General features: G+C 44.7%; 1 long non-coding RNA gene across 1 annotated transcript; it reads left to right on the top strand.

Moving 5' to 3' along the window:
• Window positions 1-7686: 7686 nt before the first annotated feature.
• Window positions 7687-12219, top strand: LOC148428445 (uncharacterized). The gene is made up of 2 exons (XR_015866055.1): window positions 7687-11284; window positions 11659-12219. It is a non-coding gene; the product is annotated as an uncharacterized LOC148428445 (long non-coding RNA).
• Window positions 12220-21699: the final 9480 nt, after the last annotated feature.

Below are 21699 nucleotides of genomic sequence, written 5' to 3' on the forward strand. Positions count from 1 at the left end.
GTGTGTAGAAAAAGGTATATGGATGGGTATGTATAATGATAGGTGTATATGGATATATGTGTGTATGTGTGGGTATATATGTGTATATATATATATGTATGCATGTGTAGGTATGTGTATGTATGTGTATATATATGTATATGTGGGTGTAGGTGTGTATGTATGTAGGTGTATGTATGTGTTTATATATGTATGTATATATGTGTAGGTGTGTATGTATATGTATATATATATATATATATATATATATATGTATGTATATATATATGTATATATATAGGTGTGTATGTGTATGTATGTATATATATATATATATATATATTTATATATGTATGTGTATGTATATATATATATATGTATATATATGTGAATGGGTCTCATCTCTTCCCTTATAATTTACCCCTGGATTCTAATCTTCCCTATTCTTTTCCTACAACTCCAAATCACATCGACGGAAGCAGATCATCCTACCAAAAAAATGTTTAGACGGGGAAGAGAGGAACGACGTCGGGAGGAAGGCCGACCACAGGGAACCCGTGAAAACATGTGGAAACGTACTTCCCTGAAAGGGAAGGGTGCCTGGAAATGGATGGACCAAAGGGAACGTGGATACATGACAGAGGACGCACACGAACCTCGACCGAGAGAACAGACACGACGCTTCTATCCCGGATCACGGGATGCGGAGGACCATCGTCGGGAAATTCCACGGAGGAGTGTGACATGGCACCCGCAAATTGACGATGACTCACGTGGAAGAGAGATTACCCCACCACGCAGGCGGGAATGGAGAGAACCACCGCCAATCCGTGGCGAGCGACCACTCTCTTCACCACTATCATCCTACGGAACGGTCCGCGAACGACGCAGATCAGGGGACGGAGGATGGCATGGAGAAGGCGGCAAGACATACACACGACCCAGGATCCCGGACAGTTACCGTCGGAGATCACCTTCCCCACCGGAGTACGCCCGTCGTGAAGAAAGAGAGACCCGACAGGAGAAAAGGAAATTGGAGGAAGACCTCGCAAAGAGAGCGGGGACATCACAGGATCGACACAGGGAGAAACCACCCCAACCAAATCTAACGACCAGAGACAGACGCATGGCCCCTCAAAGAAATCGGGGCATTGAGACTCAGAGTGGGAAAAACTGGACCAAAGGACAAGAGCAGAAAAAAGCACGAGACAAGGGGAGAAGATGGGAGAGACGGGATGAAGGTCGAATACCAAAGAAAAGTGACATAAAAGAAAAGAACCGCGCAACTTCACCGGACTCTGACCAAGTGGACCAATCTTCGGGAGAGGATTTGGAACCCCACCCTCGCAAAAGACAGAGACAAGAGGAAACCTCAACACAACTGACGCGACGCAAAAGGAGACGAAGTCTACCAGGGGCCACTGAAGCTAACTCCGCGAACGCGGCGATGAAGGATGTTTCTACATTGAAACAAACAAAATGTATCTTTGAACTCATCAGAATGACACACCATGGACGCAAACTATCGGAACGGAAGGAAGGGGAGACAAAAGGATTTCTGAACAGAACGGAGGCACTTCTGATAAGAACAATTAGACCGGCAGACACTACTGCACTAACCAACCGATTATTACAAGAAAACGCCCGAGCATGGTCCAACAACGCAGCTCTAATTCTGCAACAACATTACCAAAATGGAGTCACCAACGCCCGCCGCAACCTACTGTCAATACTGGACAAAAATTGGGAAACCGCTTGGGACCGAGCGGCGTCATGGGCAAGGAGGAGTCTGAAAATATTGGAAAATGAAGATACTTTGACCGAAGTCAGAGATCTTGTCCAAACCTTGGCCTCAAGGTTGCTGAGACTAGGAAGAAAAACCGAAGAAAAGGACCGAATAACTGAAACGAAAAGTGAGACCGGCATGGAAGGGGAACCTCGACCAGAAAGGACCCCGATGCCGAAGGTTTTGGAAACCCGGACTTTAGGAACGGAACCCTCAGAACTGTTGGAGAGACCGATTCCCAAACCACGTAAATCCTTGATGAAGGATATGGAGAACGTTCAAGAAGAACGCCGACACCAGGACCCATCACGGAGCCCTTCGGGGACCGATGAAGTATCGACGATCGACCGACCTGCCGAACAACACGAGGACCCGATGGAAGGGCCCTCGACTTCAACAAGTGAAAGAGGCAGACCGATGAGGCGTTCACTCGACTCTGAATCAGCTGAGGAAGAATGGGAAAGACTTATGATGGATCTGGAGGAGGACTGTGACTTGATTGACCGGATAGACTGGGAAGAAGAGGCACGGAAGGGAGAAAATGAGGAACAGCCCTGGAACTCCCAAAACAGAGAGGAACCAAGACACCTTCGAGAGAAACCGATTGAACCACCACGGGACCAGACCCGAGAATCTCGAGAAATAAGTGAAAGTTCGGAAGAAGATAACACTGAGGTCGGAAATCCGTCGTTCGACAAAAAGAAGAACGAAACAGTCTTCATCCAGGGGGAACGAAAAGAGGATTCGGAAGAAAGGAGCCAAGATGATCTATGGAGTGGACATTGGAGTGACAACGAATTCCTGGAAATCTCCACCGCAAAACCGACATCCCCGTTGAACCGGGATGATGACGGGAGATCAAGTGAAACGTGTGAAGTCGTTTCAACCATGGCGATGGAGGAGGAGAGTGACGGGGCAGCCAGAACATCATTCCAACATCCGTCCTCTCAGGTGGCGAAGACTCGTCCACTCCGTATGGTGACGCGCCATCTACACAGCCTCAAGAAGATCCAGGAATGGAAACTGACCCTCCACAAACCGAGGATCATTTTGGGAGACTCCAACCTGGCCAGGTTCCCGGACTTTCAAACACCGGATTTACAAATAGATAGTTTTCCGGGTGCGAATTTTAGACACCTGGCCTCCATCCTGGAGAAATGTCCAACCTCGGAAGGCGTAAGAGTAGTGGTTCTAGCCGCTGGGATTAACAACAGGTCCCAATCGGCCCACCTCACAGCATTCAAACAATTGCAGCGTGCCCACAGAGTAGCGAGCAATAGGTTTCCATCTGCACGAGTTTGGGTCCCGTTGGTCAATTTCTCACCAAACCTCCCGTTGGAACAAAAGAACACACTGGAATTAATCAACAAATATATAATGTCGCACTGTTCTTATATACCGATGCTGCCAGTGGAGGATTTTGGAACCGGTTGGGACATGATCCACTGGACGCAGGAAACGGCAAAGCGCATGCTGCGACATTGGACAGCGTTCCTTGACCAACGCTCTCAACTGGACCGACCATCGCGGATGGACGCGGCGTCGACGTCAACACAAGGTGAGTGCTGTTGCAACACTACACATGTGGGGGGAAATCACAGGGGTGGGGGGAGGGAGATCACGTCGGGGGTGACGGGTGTTCACCTGACTCCCGGTTGTAAGGTCATGATGCTAACCAAAAAACCTGACAAAAGTATAACGACAATGACACAACAACGACGAGGGGAGACGACAGCTGGGACATCCAGATTCACACAGGGTCAACAACAAATCCAAAAGAGACATCCAGTTCAACCAGAAGCGACTGCACCCACAACATTGAAGAGGACCGGTGAGTTCGACGATGCTACGGGAGAGAGAGGCCGGAGATCCGGACCACTCGGTTCCGGGAACAAGGAAGGTGAGCGACTACTCCCGCAGGTTATGAGGAGATCGATCACAGCGGAGGATATCGGACCACAACGACTGGTGGAGTACGGACAACATCAACATCGAGCCTCCGAAACGATCCAGAGTGCAAGGATAGAGGATGGAATTCTAATCTTGGCGGATGACTTCACCTTGACAGGAGCACAAAAACAACTCTTGATGAAAGGCCTGACCTTTGTCCCATCACGAGGTAAGCACAGACACCGACGATCCCAATCGCTACTGGACTTACAAACATATCACCGAAGAGTGAAACTGGCAGCCAGATTCAGGTACGTACGATCGCGCCAACGGACACCCTTCACGACAGGGTCGGACTGGACCCCCGCACGGGGCAGTATACCACCCAGAGTGTGGGCGATGATCGAGGCGGACCAGGGGATTTGGAACGAGATGAACTGGTCGGTTAAAGACCGGTCCAATCTTTCGACGGATGAAATGGTAGCACTCAAACAACTGAAAAGGGACACCAGAATAATCGTTAAACCGGCTGACAAAGGGAGCGTGGTGGTAGTCATGGGGAGGGACAGATACGTGTGGGAAGCCCGCAGACAACTAAACAACCCCAAATACTACCGCAAATTAGAGGGCCCCATATTCTGGGAAACAGTACCCATGGTGAAAGAGATTTTGGAAGGAATGAAGAATGGAGGGTATATTGATGGTAAGCAATTGAAATATCTCCGCGGGGATTCGGATCCCAGGCCCCGTCTCTTCTACTTACTTCCAAAGATACACAAGAAACCGGAGACATGGAGTAAACCTTTCCTGATTCCTCCGGGTCGTCCAATAGTGTCAGACTGTGGCAGTGAGACGTACAGAGTGGCGGAATACCTTGAGTTCCATCTCAACCCACTCTCTACGAGACACAGTAGCTACATAAAAGACACATACGATTTCCTGGAGAAGATCAGGGGTCTCCAAATCCCACAGAACTCACTCCTTTTCACCATCGATGTGGATAGCCTGTACACAAACATAGAGACAACAGCGGGCATCCATGCGGTAAGACAGTTCATGGCCAAATACCCTGACCCTGGTAGACCGGATGACGCATTGATCAAGCTACTTGAAATAAATCTGACAAGAAATGATTTTGAATTTGATTCAGAATATTTCCTACAGATTTGCGGCACGGCGATGGGTAAGAAATTCGCCCCATCATATGCGAACATTTATATGGCACACTGGGAAGAAGCGGCTTTGGCCGCAGCGACCAAGAAACCATTACACTACTATCGGTTCTTGGATGATATTTGGGGTATTTGGCCACATGAACAGAGTGAATTTGAGGTGTTCACGAAGCATCTGAATACCTTCCATGCATCCATAACAATAAAGGCGACATCAAGTAACACCAACGTGGATTTCTTGGACGTAACGACTTTCAAAGGGCCGAACTTTCAGACTACGACAACTTTGGATTTCAAGGTACATTTCAAGGAAACAGACACACACGCCTTGTTATGGAGAACAAGCTGGCACCCACAACACACCTTCAGGTCAATCATCAAATCCCAGTTACTCCGGTTCCACAGAATCTGCAGTCGAGAAGAAGATTTCCGGGAGGCGACGGAGACACTGTTCCGGGTGTTAAGACAAAGAGGATACAAAAGAACCGAACTGAAAAGGGCCCGCAAAACATTCCGGAATTCTGAACCACTGGCACAACCCAAAAAGGAAGACTGCATCCCTTTAGTTACAACATTCTCGGGCCAGAGTAGGTTTTTGACCGGCGGATGCAAACGTAACTTCAGCTCCATCCTCGAACCTATGATGGGCTGGGGGGACCGAAAACTTATCGCGGCCTACAGGAAAAATCCCAATCTGGGGGACCTGTTGGTACGGAGTAAAATGGTTCCTACAAACCCTGTGAGACGAGGACGATCGGAACGGGAAATCGTACTAAGCTTTGTGGAGAACAGCCGCACGGGTCAAATTGTCAAACTACCTCCGATTCGGGAACCACATCGGATGAACTGTGTCTACCTGATCATCTGTGTAAAATGTAAGATGAAGTATGTGGGGGAGACGGGCAACTCGGCCCGGACGCGTCTGTATCAACACCTGTACTGTATCAGACGAGGACAAAAAAGCCACACAAAAATAGTACAACACTTCAGAACACATGGACTGCAACATCTCAAATTCAGAGTGTTACAGGTGGGACCATTATGGAACCGGGAGGAACGGAGAAGAACTGAAAGGGAATGGATTCAGAAACTCAACACTCGATACCCATTTGGACTGAATGAATAGGATCAGGAGGCAACGGGACAGCACCGGGAGTAAACAACGGACACCACAACATATGAACGAGAACCGAGACGGATGAAAAAGGAAAAACATGGTCCCCGGAATGCGCCCTACACTAAGAAACTTGGACTCCAAAGAGGACCCAAACGGGACATGAAACGGAAACACTACTTCAGGACCTGCTCAAATGGTCCTTTCCTAAACCAAATTGGCGGACTCCGAACGGAACTGCAACCTTCATCTTAAGCTAGGTTATTAAATTTTCAATGGAGTTTGAGGTTCTTCTTAAAAGATCCCAGCATACTCCAATCCTTTCCTTCTCTCTTGCTCGACCTTTGAGCCCGGGCTCTAACTTCAGGTGAGTTATTACTGGATTTACTCAGTTCCCTATATATCCAGCTTCCCCGTTCCGACCTATTCGGTTTAACCATGTGCGCTTGACCGGATTACCTAAAATCCCAATCCCACTCGAGACTTAATTATCATCCGGGATGGCCTAATCCCAACCCGGCTCCACCGGGACTCGCTTTTATCTCGTTTTTGCCTAAAAGGCCAACCTTCGGAGTGCCATCTTGACCTTATTCTAATGGAATTTTGTTCCGCTTGACTCAATTTTAATTATACGTAATGTTGTAGACACTTTGACGCCACAACAACTTGAATCCCTTGCCTAAATTCAACCCTTTTACTCCAGCCCTAATCCCCAACCTTAATTTCAGTTCATTTTCCTAAACACAACCCCTTCACCCTACGGAAATTAATACGAATTTGGGTCCGGCACCTACCTTTCCCAATCTCAACCATCGGACTCCGGCCAAAAAAAAAAAAAAAAAAAAAAAAAAAAAAAAAAAACCCCCCAACAAAAGGGATTCATAGTCAAATTCTAGGCTCTAAATCCAACCAACCTCGTTTTCTAAAAATTAAAGAACCCCGTTCTCCTTTTCGGACTCTCCACCCTGACCCTTTTCCTAAACTCAACCTTCGATCCTATACCCAATCATCGGACAAACGACCTAAATCCCAACCCGAGTTGACGTGGTTTGCATTCAAGTTCTGGGCACTAAACCCAACCAATCTCGGTTCCCTAAAAAATAACCCCCCCCCCCCCCCCCCCCCCTCCACCCGGTTTTGTCTTTTCTTTTCTTTTCTACTTCCCCACCCCGACCTTCTTCCTAAACTCAACCTTCGATCTTAAGCCCTAATCCCCAACCCAAAAACATATTTTATATATATAGAAAATATAAAAAATATTTCCTTTTTTTGGGGGGAGATCTTGAAAACTACCCCGGCCCCTACCGCTTTCTAATCTCAACCATTAGACCAAACCTAACTCCCAACCTGAACAATACAAACGGATTTTCAACTTTCCATGTAATATTGAAACACTAATTAATTAATTAAATAAATAAATAATTAAGTAAATATAAATATAAATAAATAAATACAGGTATGTAGAAATAAATTAGTACAAAGATAAATAAGACAAAAATAAAAAAAAATAAAAAAATAAAAGAATAAAAAATTAATGAATAAATATATAAACAAAAAATTCAGGTAATAATAAATAAAAAATGTTTGAATTTTTTACGAATAATGATCCAAGAAAAATAAAATTGATTCGCCATTTTTGAACAAAATAAACCAAACAAACAAAACAACAACGAAAAGCAAAACCCCCCCCCCCCCCCCCCCCCCCCTCGCTTGTTTCCTCTCCCTCTCTCTCTCTCTCTCTCTCTCTCTCTCTCTTTTCTCTTTTTTCTTTTCCTTTCTCTTCTGTCTTTCTCTTTTTTTCTTTTTCTTTTTCGTTTCTCTTCTCCGATCACTGACTCACGGTATCTTGACCTTACTTTCCACCTTCAGTCTGGACCCTGTCCCCGGATTATGGTCTTAAAACCATCCCGTAATCTCAATCTCCATTCTCCTAGTGGAGAAGGGATGAGAATTGGGAACATCAAGGAAGGTGAAATTTCAGGGGACGACCGCAATGACAAAAATTCCTGAACTGGATACCCAAAACCAGGGAAAGACAACTTGGAGAGATGATGAGAAATGGAGGAGGAGAAAACGGTAATCATCGGCAAAAGACAGATAACGACGCACACACGAGGCAACGGATGAAAGAGATGAAACAGCCACCGGAGGAACCAACATGGTCTGAAGGTCCCAAGACCGGATCTCGGACTAAATGGTGAAATCTAAAAGAAGACCGAGCCAAACAGACTCCGGGCACTCCCGTTTATTATGAAAAATGGGAGGAACCCCACGGTCAGGGAAAGACACAAAAGGCCGGACACGGGGCGACCCCCTGGCTTCAGGTGGGTTGTTATGGTGATTGGTGTGAGACTCCTATGATCCCCCGGTAGCGGAGAGTGCACATCGAGATTCGGGGAGACCCGGATCTCGCTCTAATCTTTACAAAAACCTAACCAGCCAGGTCCCAGCGGGCGGACATGGGGGTTCACCCTTACCATTCCCTGAGTGAAAAGCTGGTGTCAAAAAAGGCTCAGGAAGTAAAGGAACGCAAGGAAGATACATCACCGAATTCGAGGAAGTGGAGGATAAGGAGTACCTGGATGAAACCTTGAAAGAACAAGAGGAAGGAGAGAGGATCTCGGACAGGAGTGATGAATATCTCCAAAAAAATGGACTTCGAGAGCGGGACAGAAAACCTGAAGAAATGAGACAGTAAACGTGGGTAAGAGAAAACTAAAGAGAGAAAAAAGAAAAAAAGTGGAGAAACCATGTGGCTGCATCATCCTTTCGACACCGAGGGGTAAGTACCAATCCATCATAAGAGAATCTGACCTAAAAATTGAAAGGAATTATGAATACCATCCAAAAAGGCAAATATTCAACACCATCTCGAAAAGAAAAGGATATTAAGAGTCATTAAAAAATGAAAGGAATGGAGACCCGGGTAAGTAATGAATCCTTTTGATCTTTCTACAAAAATTCCTTTTCTTCTCTCTTCTCTTCTTTCTGCTCCCCCTCTAACCACTACCGAACAAACCCCCATCCATTTTGGAAAGAATGTTTTGTTTCTACTGTTCTTAGCACGATGTGTATATGAATGTTTACTTGCAAGTTGTTTTAGTCCTGGGTGAATAGCAAGTAAAAGAAAAAAAGAAAAAAAGACAAAATAATGTAAAATGAGATCTTATATAGAGGTTTTTATTGAACGGAACACATTTACGTATATCCACGGTTTTACGGACACAAAAACAGATATGGGGGGCGTATAGATAATTGAGGGAGACGATACGCAAAATGAGAACATCATAGATAAGATTTCGGAAATAAAACGGGACATAATAAATGACGTAGTTGACATGGGGACGTTCGTACAAAATAACACAAAAAAAGACTTAAAACTATAATGTAAATAACGACACGCTACACATGAGAATAATACTTGGTTAATGACGTGGACACGGCTCACATAGACGTATCAGATTGACAACTTACGCAAATTACATAACGAACGGGAGTGATGGGATGAAACAAGGCATTTCGGACCCCCGACAAAAATTGGAGATTAACAAAATAAAGAAAGATATTTAAATGTATCGAAAGAAGAGAAAATAAATAAAAAATAAATAAATAATGTATAATAAATAATAAGGACTAATAAAAATAAAAAATAAAAAAATAAAAAGTAAGATATAATATCCTTTGACGATTCAACGATGGAGTTGCGTTCGTGCAAAACGCAGCAACTGACTCCTGAGATTATAAAGTTACGATTGGAAAGGGATCAAAAGATCAACAAAATAGCAAAAGCAACAAAAACGAAAAATCCGGATCACAACTGTTGGAGTGAGACAACTTGTTATATAAAGGAACAATAAAATCGGGGAACTTTCTACCCGTAACATGTTTCACGATAAACGCGTACGTAAATGACGTTGGTGATACCCACGAATAAAACGGGTGCCCGTAATCAACAATAACACCACACGGACTCCACGATGGAGTTCTGACCGATTAACAGGTTTATATACGAAGTATATATATATATATATATATATATATATATATATATATATATATATATATGTAGATAAAAAAATGGTATGAAAAGTCCTTCACAATTTACGGCTCGGGTGAATATAATAAATAAGACTGAGAGACTGCGTTAGAACGTTGAAACAGATAGTGAATAGCTACTTACGTAAGCGGAGGTTAGAACGTAGGATTGTAAACAAAGGGGCGTGACAAAATTGGAACGTAAGGAGACCTGAATTCGAACAATGAAAAATCGTCCTTAATAAGAAATAACAATGGGGGAATTGCGCTTGAGTAGGCGAAAGGACGACATATTTTGTGACAATAGACGAAATGACGGAGGATTTGACAAAATGGACCGGAGTAAATGGTTGATAACCTAGAGTTTATGGTTGCCTGGGGAAACGACCCGGAAGCGTAAAAGAATAGGGGGACTGATCGTTTCCGGTTTGTAATCGTAGTCATGACAACAACGAAACAACACGAAGGATTGCGTATGCGGAGTTCAATACTACGACAAAAGTTTTTTACGGGGAACGACAGCAAAAAGGGAAGCAGGTTTTAGGATTATATGCTTAAAGAACAACTAACTGGAAGGAACGGGGGTTTCATACCCGAAAGCGTGAATGAGTAGATACGCCTGAAACAAATTAAGTGCAATAACGTCTATATTGAATAAAATCTCATGAATAAACAATTTACAAACACCGACGGATTATGTTTGACTTTTGGAAATAACGATCAAACCCTAACAATAATAAATAATAAATAACTGCAGAGATGAGGGCTAATGGTGTCCGACGGACTAGTAACTAGAATTCGAACAAACATTGGTTGCCAGGGGCAACAACTTGGAGACGGAAGCGTTTTGAAACACCGGATATGACGCGAACGCAACACCGCTAACACTGACAAAAAGCCTATGAATAAATAATTCACTAAGATTGATTATCACACGGATTTTTGAAACCGCGTCAAAATAACTAACATTAGTTATCCACTCCGAATAGGATTGGCGAGACGGGATTTGACGAGGGATTGCCGAGGGTTAAACAAAAACGGGTTACCAGGGGCGACGACCCGGAGGCGGAAATGCTAGGGAGTCTTTCCGCTTCCGGAGTAGGACGCTATACTTCTCGACGAGACTGGTTTGTTATTAAATTGTACCTACGCAACCGAACCGTCACGATACGAGCCGATGCTAACATGCTAACAACGACGGCGCTGGCTACACGCGGGCACACGGTAATGGAGTTAATTAACACATATACTTTGAAATGAAAGAGACAAAAATCGAAGTTGTGAAGAACCGGATACCGCGGAGAGGAGGTAAGATAAGAATGTACGATTACACAATTAGTTGGCCGTAATGGACTCACGGTTTAGAGAACACTGTTTATATGACGTTGTACGAAATTTGATACGGAGAGAAAAAAACTGGTAGTCCCAAAATGGGATTCTAATAATGTATGGGATGAATAGCCTGTTACCTGACTATTGATAGAACCAATATAAAAGGAATGGGCAACGAAGCACGAACGGACGTCTTGAGGTCGCTTCGTTTAACAAATTGGAGCTAACCGGAGGAAAGCTTGAAAAGCTACCAGGCTAACCGGGCTAAAGGATGTTATGTGTTGCAAAAGTTTTTGTTCGCGGAATAGGAAATAGGACCGACACCTGTACATTGTTTTCAATTGAAATAGTTGACGTGACATCACTGTAAGACGGGGGTGTGGACGCAGCAACGGCGACTCCACGGAGAAGAACTCCTTTGAACATCGGCTGGAGGATCCGTCGAGAGATCGTGGTGGAGGAAGAAAGAGCGACAACGTCGACAGCGGGGAGAGAGGTCATAAATTAACGAGCGTACGGGTCTTGCCCCGGAAACCGGCGCGCGAACACGATCCCTCCCGTTAATTCACCGGGATCGACGCTACGGGCTTTCCTGCAAAGGCAGTCAGCTGGTGGGTCGGTTCGGTCGCCTGATGAAGGGCAGATCGCCCGAAACGTCGCGACGACGGGCCGGCCCAACCGCAAATTGACTGGTCATTGGCGCCACTGGCTGACTGCATGCACCTCGAGGGACCGCGGATCCGACCAACGGTGGAGTGAGCCTGTTGCCGGTACCCTTCCGTGATAACGCGCGACAGCGCGGCACGGAAGCTGAGGAGACTTTTTTTCTTTTGCAAGGATTAAAAATATAAAAAAATAAATAAAAAAATAAAAAAATATATATATAAAAAATAAATAAAAACAACGTCCAATTCGACTGGTGTTTTCCGCTGTCGTTCGCACTCGCCACTTCGCGACGCCACGCAGAACTAGGAAAAAAAACATTACACGACGCAAAAGGCTCGGGAGACTCGCACGGAGTGCACGTACCCGATCCGCAACACCTGGGGACGGACCAGAGGATGGAGAGGCACGAACTACCAATGAACGAATTAGAAATATCAACGAAGAGAGGTAAGTATTGGGGGCTCAACGAAAACCACTTGACATCAAACGGCAGACACAAACCGTAAAATAATATTGATGAACGACAAAACGTGACACATTAAAATCTGGAGAATACGACGGGCAAGTTCCTCCCTCACACTAAAGGGGTGAGTAAATAAATGTTATTATTATTGCGAATGTTTTCGGGACATTCGGATTGAAGTACTAACATGAAGACTAACAATTAAAAAATATCAATGACTAATGGATTGGTTTCAGGATTAAAGATGGTGAGACGGATACAAATGAAGGTAAAATAAACGCATTATAGACCCGAATGCCGGAATAGGTGAACATCGGAACAAAAATATCGGTGGTATTGTAGCGTGGGGGGGCGTTTTTGATAGTTACGCAGTTCGTAATTACATGTACGCACGTGTAACGAGCGAGCTCGGTACGACCAACCTGTCCGAATTATTTGAACTTGCAAACATAAGTGATTATTGTGCATCGTTTCCGGTTCGGGACGAAATAAGAAAAAGTGACGTGGAGTCATAAACGGGATATCGAGGTATGTTTATAAGACACACAGAGATGCATGTTAGCGACCTTGCGCAAATTCAAAATGCCGTACACAATAACACTTCTAACCGGGTAACTCGTTAAGATACAATATGCATTGTGAACGAACAACAAAAAAGAATACAAAAAATGCTTTTATAAAAATTTATAAATAGTGAAATAGAAAAAATGAAGAAAAGAGTTCTTATGTATAAAGTGAACCTACTCAACTTAACTCGGTCAATCCTGCACAATCACCGAAGTCCTTTGGTGTATCAGCGCGGGCTATTTACAGTGACATATACCGGATCAATAATAATATCGTCTGGGGATCTGAGTGTACACATTCCTTTATTAATATATTCTTTAATAATAATTTTTAATGAAAAAAGAAAACGGATTAAAATCAGGGGTACAGCGCTCTGGAGAGGTATTAGACACAGATATAACGTGGATTGGAACCATACAAAATGAAAAGGGACCTTTTGATGGATTTTGGATTGTTTGAAATGGAGGTATATGGTATATGCATGAACTCATGTATACAAAAATAAAGGTTAAAACATGATTTAAAAATAAAAATAAAACTAAAACGGTCGTCCGTCTACTAGCTGAAGATGGATTACAATTAACAAAATAGGTTGAAATGCAACTGGAGCGATCATAATGGGGTCATCTGCATTGGACGTATACTTGGGTACAATAGGCATTTATACATGAATATAATAGATTAGTATGTAGGAATGGGAGAGTTCGTGCATGTATATGTGTAGGATTATGGGGGGGCGTATATATATATATATGGGTGTGTGGGTGTGTGTGTATATATATAGGTTTATATATATATATATATATATATATATATATATATATATGTAGGTGAGTGTAGAGATATGTGTATGTGTATATATATATATATATATGTATATATGTAGATATGTTGACAGGAGGATAGGTGAATGTGGGTGTGTATGGGCGGGAGTGTATACGGATAGGTGTATATATGTATGGATATGCAGGAGTGTGAGAGAGGGTGGGTGTGTGAGTGGTTTTTAGATATAGGTGAGTGTGTGTGTATATATTGTGCGTGTATATGGGTAGGTAAGGAGTGTATGTTTTGGATGTGTGCGGGGGTGTGTAGAAAAAGGTATATGGATGGGTATGTATAATGATAGGTGTATATGGATATATGTGTGTATGTGTGGGTATATATGTGTATATATATATATGTATGCATGTGTAGGTATGTGTATGTATGTGTATATATATGTATATGTGGGTGTAGGTGTGTATGTATGTAGGTGTATGTATGTGTTTATATATGTATGTATATATGTGTAGGTGTGTATGTATATGTATATATATATATATATATATATATATATATATATATATATATATATATGTATATATATAGGTGTGTATGTGTATGTATATATATATATATATTTATATATATATATATGTGAATGGGTCTCATCTCTTCCCTTATAATTTACCCCTGGATTCTAATCTTCCCTATTCTTTTCCTACAACTCCAAATCACATCGACGGAAGCAGATCATCCTACCAAAAAAATGTTTAGACGGGGAAGAGAGGAACGACGTCGGGAGGAAGGCCGACCACAGGGAACCCGTGAAAACATGTGGAAACGTACTTCCCTGAAAGGGAAGGGTGCCTGGAAATGGATGGACCAAAGGGAACGTGGATACATGACAGAGGACGCACACGAACCTCGACCGAGAGAACAGACACGACGCTTCTATCCCGGATCACGGGATGCGGAGGACCATCGTCGGGAAATTCCACGGAGGAGTGTGACATGGCACCCGCAAATTGACGATGACTCACGTGGAAGAGAGATTACCCCACCACGCAGGCGGGAATGGAGAGAACCACCGCCAATCCGTGGCGAGCGACCACTCTCTTCACCACTATCATCCTACGGAACGGTCCGCGAACGACGCAGATCAGGGGACGGAGGATGGCATGGAGAAGGCGGCAAGACATACACACGACCCAGGATCCCGGACAGTTACCGTCGGAGATCACCTTCCCCACCGGAGTACGCCCGTCGTGAAGAAAGAGAGACCCGACAGGAGAAAAGGAAATTGGAGGAAGACCTCGCAAAGAGAGCGGGGACATCACAGGATCGACACAGGGAGAAACCACCCCAACCAAATCTAACGACCAGAGACAGACGCATGGCCCCTCAAAGAAATCGGGGCATTGAGACTCAGAGTGGGAAAAACTGGACCAAAGGACAAGAGCAGAAAAAAGCACGAGACAAGGGGAGAAGATGGGAGAGACGGGATGAAGGTCGAATGCCAAAGAAAAGTGACATAAAAGAAAAGAACCGCGCAACTTCACCGGACTCTGACCAAGTGGACCAATCTTCGGGAGAGGATTTGGAACCCCACCCTCGCAAAAGACAGAGACAAGAGGAAACCTCAACACAACTGACGCGACGCAAAAGGAGACGAAGTCTACCAGGGGCCACTGAAGCTAACTCCGCGAACGCGGCGATGAAGGATGTTTCTACATTGAAACAAACAAAATGTATCTTTGAACTCATCAGAATGACACACCATGGACGCAAACTATCGGAACGGAAGGAAGGGGAGACAAAAGGATTTCTGAACAGAACGGAGGCACTTCTGATAAGAACAATTAGACCGGCAGACACTACTGCACTAACCAACCGATTATTACAAGAAAACGCCCGAGCATGGTCCAACAACGCAGCTCTAATTCTGCAACAACATTACCAAAATGGAGTCACCAACGCCCGCCGCAACCTACTGTCAATACTGGACAAAAATTGGGAAACCGCTTGGGACCGAGCGGCGTCATGGGCAAGGAGGAGTCTGAAAATATTGGAAAATGAAGATACTTTGACCGAAGTCAGAGATCTTGTCCAAACCTTGGCCTCAAGGTTGCTGAGACTAGGAAGAAAAACCGAAGAAAAGGACCGAATAACTGAAACGAAAAGTGAGACCGGCATGGAAGGGGAACCTCGACCAGAAAGGACCCCGATGCCGAAGGTTTTGGAAACCCGGACTTTAGGAACGGAACCCTCAGAACTGTTGGAGAGACCGATTCCCAAACCACGTAAATCCTTGATGAAGGATATGGAGAACGTTCAAGAAGAACGCCGACACCAGGACCCATCACGGAGCCCTTCGGGGACCGATGAAGTATCGACGATCGACCGACCTGCCGAACAACACGAGGACCCGATGGAAGGGCCCTCGACTTCAACAAGTGAAAGAGGCAGACCGATGAGGCGTTCACTCGACTCTGAATCAGCTGAGGAAGAATGGGAAAGACTTATGATGGATCTGGAGGAGGACTGTGACTTGATTGACCGGATAGACTGGGAAGAAGAGGCACGGAAGGGAGAAAATGAGGAACAGCCCTGGAACTCCCAAAACAGAGAGGAACCAAGACACCTTCGAGAGAAACCGATTGAACCACCACGGGACCAGACCCGAGAATCTCGAGAAATAAGTGAAAGTTCGGAAGAAGATAACACTGAGGTCGGAAATCCGTCGTTCGACAAAAAGAAGAACGAAACAGTCTTCATCCAGGGGGAACGAAAAGAGGATTCGGAAGAAAGGAGCCAAGATGATCTATGGAGTGGACATTGGAGTGACAACGAATTCCTGGAAATCTCCACCGCAAAACCGACATCCCCGTTGAACCGGGATGATGACGGGAGATCAAGTGAAACGTGTGAAGTCGTTTCAACCATGGCGATGGAGGAGGAGAGTGACGGGGCAGCCAGAACATCATTCCAACATCCGTCCTCTCAGGTGGCGAAGACTCGTCCACTCCGTATGGTGACGCGCCATCTACACAGCCTCAAGAAGATCCAGGAATGGAAACTGACCCTCCACAAACCGAGGATCATTTTGGGAGACTCCAACCTGGCCAGGTTCCCGGACTTTCAAACACCGGATTTACAAATAGATAGTTTTCCGGGTGCGAATTTTAGACACCTGGCCTCCATCCTGGAGAAATGTCCAACCTCGGAAGGCGTAAGAGTAGTGGTTCTAGCCGCTGGGATTAACAACAGGTCCCAATCGGCCCACCTCACAGCATTCAAACAATTGCAGCGTGCCCACAGAGTAGCGAGCAATAGGTTTCCATCTGCACGAGTTTGGGTCCCGTTGGTCAATTTCTCACCAAACCTCCCGTTGGAACAAAAGAACACACTGGAATTAATCAACAAATATATAATGTCGCACTGTTCTTATATACCGATGCTGCCAGTGGAGGATTTTGGAACCGGTTGGGACATGATCCACTGGACGCAGGAAACGGCAAAGCGCATGCTGCGACATTGGACAGCGTTCCTTGACCAACGCTCTCAACTGGACCGACCATCGCGGATGGACGCGGCGTCGACGTCAACACAAGGTGAGTGCTGTTGCAACACTACACATGTGGGGGGAAATCACAGGGGTGGGGGGAGGGAGATCACGTCGGGGGTGACGGGTGTTCACCTGACTCCCGGTTGTAAGGTCATGATGCTAACCAAAAAACCTGACAAAAGTATAACGACAATGACACAACAACGACGAGGGGAGACGACAGCTGGGACATCCAGATTCACACAGGGTCAACAACAAATCCAAAAGAGACATCCAGTTCAACCAGAAGCGACTGCACCCACAACATTGAAGAGGACCGGTGAGTTCGACGATGCTACGGGAGAGAGAGGCCGGAGATCCGGACCACTCGGTTCCGGGAACAAGGAAGGTGAGCGACTACTCCCGCAGGTTATGAGGAGATCGATCACAGCGGAGGATATCGGACCACAACGACTGGTGGAGTACGGACAACATCAACATCGAGCCTCCGAAACGATCCAGAGTGCAAGGATAGAGGATGGAATTCTAATCTTGGCGGATGACTTCACCTTGACAGGAGCACAAAAACAACTCTTGATGAAAGGCCTGACCTTTGTCCCATCACGAGGTAAGCACAGACACCGACGATCCCAATCGCTACTGGACTTACAAACATATCACCGAAGAGTGAAACTGGCAGCCAGATTCAGGTACGTACGATCGCGCCAACGGACACCCTTCACGACAGGGTCGGACTGGACCCCCGCACGGGGCAGTATACCACCCAGAGTGTGGGCGATGATCGAGGCGGACCAGGGGATTTGGAACGAGATGAACTGGTCGGTTAAAGACCGGTCCAATCTTTCGACGGATGAAATGGTAGCACTCAAACAACTGAAAAGGGACACCAGAATAATCGTTAAACCGGCTGACAAAGGGAGCGTGGTGGTAGTCATGGGGAGGGACAGATACGTGTGGGAAGCCCGCAGACAACTAAACAACCCCAAATACTACCGCAAATTAGAGGGCCCCATATTCTGGGAAACAGTACCCATGGTGAAAGAGATTTTGGAAGGAATGAAGAATGGAGGGTATATTGATGGTAAGCAATTGAAATATCTCCGCGGGGATTCGGATCCCAGGCCCCGTCTCTTCTACTTACTTCCAAAGATACACAAGAAACCGGAGACATGGAGTAAACCTTTCCTGATTCCTCCGGGTCGTCCAATAGTGTCAGACTGTGGCAGTGAGACGTACAGAGTGGCGGAATACCTTGAGTTCCATCTCAACCCACTCTCTACGAGACACAGTAGCTACATAAAAGACACATACGATTTCCTGGAGAAGATCAGGGGTCTCCAAATCCCACAGAACTCACTCCTTTTCACCATCGATGTGGATAGCCTGTACACAAACATAGAGACAACAGCGGGCATCCATGCGGTAAGACAGTTCATGGCCAAATACCCTGACCCTGGTAGACCGGATGACGCATTGATCAAGCTACTTGAAATAAATCTGACAAGAAATGATTTTGAATTTGATTCAGAATATTTCCTACAGATTTGCGGCACGGCGATGGGTAAGAAATTCGCCCCATCATATGCGAACATTTATATGGCACACTGGGAAGAAGCGGCTTTGGCCGCAGCGACCAAGAAACCATTACACTACTATCGGTTCTTGGATGATATTTGGGGTATTTGGCCACATGAACAGAGTGAATTTGAGGTGTTCACGAAGCATCTGAATACCTTCCATGCATCCATAACAATAAAGGCGACATCAAGTAACACCAACGTGGATTTCTTGGACGTAACGACTTTCAAAGGGCCGAACTTTCAGACTACGACAACTTTGGATTTCAAGGTACATTTCAAGGAAACAGACACACACGCCTTGTTATGGAGAACAAGCTGGCACCCACAACACACCTTCAGGTCAATCATCAAATCCCAGTTACTCCGGTTCCACAGAATCTGCAGTCGAGAAGAAGATTTCCGGGAGGCGACGGAGACACTGTTCCGGGTGTTAAGACAAAGAGGATACAAAAGAACCGAACTGAAAAGGGCCCGCAAAACATTCCGGAATTCTGAACCACTGGCACAACCCAAAAAGGAAGACTGCATCCCTTTAGTTACAACATTCTCGGGCCAGAGTAGGTTTTTGACCGGCGGATGCAAACGTAACTTCAGCTCCATCCTCGAACCTATGATGGGCTGGGGGGACCGAAAACTTATCGCGGCCTACAGGAAAAATCCCAATCTGGGGGACCTGTTGGTACGGAGTAAAATGGTTCCTACAAACCCTGTGAGACGAGGACGATCGGAACGGGAAATCGTACTAAGCTTTGTGGAGAACAGCCGCACGGGTCAAATTGTCAAACTACCTCCGATTCGGGAACCACATCGGATGAACTGTGTCTACCTGATCATCTGTGTAAAATGTAAGATGAAGTATGTGGGGGAGACGGGCAACTCGGCCCGGACGCGTCTGTATCAACACCTGTACTGTATCAGACGAGGACAAAAAAGCCACACAAAAATAGTACAACACTTCAGAACACATGGACTGCAACATCTCAAATCCAGAGTGTTACAGGTGGGACCATTATGGAACCGGGAGGAACGGAGAAGAACTGAAAGGGAATGGATTCAGAAACTCAACACTCGATACCCATTTGGACTGAATGAATAGGATCAGGAGGCAACGGGACAGCACCGGGAGTAAACAACGGACACCACAACATATGAACGAGAACCGAGACGGATGAAAAAGGAAAAACATGGTCCCCGGAATGCGCCCTACACTAAGAAACTTGGACTCCAAAGAGGACCCAAACGGGACATGAAACGGAAACACTACTTCAGGACCTGCTCAAATGGTCCTTTCCTAAACCAAATTGGCGGACTCCGAACGGAACTGCAACCTTCATCTTAAGCTAGGTTATTAAATTTTCAATGGAGTTTGAGGTTCTTCTTAAAAGATCCCAGCATACTCCAATCCTTTCCTTCTCTCTTGCTCGACCTTTGAGCCCGGGCTCTAACTTCAGGTGAGTTATTACTGGATTTACTCAGTTCCCTATATATCCAGCTTCCCCGTTCCGACCTATTCGGTTTAACCATGTGCGCTTGACCGGATTACCTAAAATCCCAATCCCACTCGAGACTTAATTATCATCCGGGATGGCCTAATCCCAACCCGGCTCCACCGGGACTCGCTTTTATCTCGTTTTTGCCTAAAAGGCCAACCTTCGGAGTGCCATCTTGACCTTATTCTAATGGAATTTTGTTCCGCTTGACTCAATTTTAATTATACGTAATGTTGTAGACACTTTGACGCCACAACAACTTGAATCCCTTGCCTAAATTCAACCCTTTTACTCCAGCCCTAATCCCCAACCTTAATTTCAGTTCATTTTCCTAAACACAACCCCTTCACCCTACGGAAATTAATACGAATTTGGGTCCGGCACCTACCTTTCCCAATCTCAACCATCGGACTCCGGCCAAAAAAAAAAAAAAAAAAAAAAAAAAAAAAAAAAAAAAAAAAAAAAAAAAAAAAAAAAAAACCCCCCAACAAAAGGGATTCATAGTCAAATTCTAGGCTCTAAATCCAACCAACCTCGTTTTCTAAAAATTAAAGAACCCCGTTCTCCTTTTCGGACTCTCCACCCTGACCCTTTTCCTAAACTCAACCTTCGATCCTATACCCAATCATCGGACAAACGACCTAAATCCCAACCCGAGTTGACGTGGTTTGCATTCAAGTTCTGGGCACTAAACCCAACCAATCTCGGTTCCCTAAAAAATAACCCCCCCCCCCCCCCCCCCCCCTCCACCCGGTTTTGTCTTTTCTTTTCTTTTCTACTTCCCCACCCCGACCTTCTTCCTAAACTCAACCTTCGATCTTAAGCCCTAATCCCCAACCCAAAAACATATTTTATATATATAGAAAATATAAAAAATATTTCCTTTTTTTGGGGGGAGATCTTGAAAACTACCCCGGCCCCTACCGCTTTCTAATCTCAACCATTAGACCAAACCTAACTCCCAACCTGAACAATACAAACGGATTTTCAACTTTCCATGTAATATTGAAACACTAATTAATTAATTAAATAAATAAATAATTAAGTAAATATAAATATAAATAAATAAATACAGGTATGTAGAAATAAATTAGTACAAAGATAAATAAGACAAAAATAAAAAAAAAAAAATAAAAAAATAAAAGAATAAAAAATTAATGAATAAATATATAAACAAAAAATTCAGGTAATAATAAATAAAAAATGTTTGAATTTTTTACGAATAATGATCCAAGAAAAATAAAATTGATTCGCCATTTTTGAACAAAATAAACCAAACAAACAAAACAACAACGAAA

Source organism: Hippichthys cyanospilos, chromosome 1 (genome assembly GCF_059441005.1).
Source record: "Hippichthys cyanospilos isolate Australia breed blue-spotted pipefish chromosome 1, RoL_Hcya_1.0, whole genome shotgun sequence".
Classification (NCBI taxonomy): domain Eukaryota; kingdom Metazoa; phylum Chordata; class Actinopteri; order Syngnathiformes; family Syngnathidae; genus Hippichthys; species Hippichthys cyanospilos.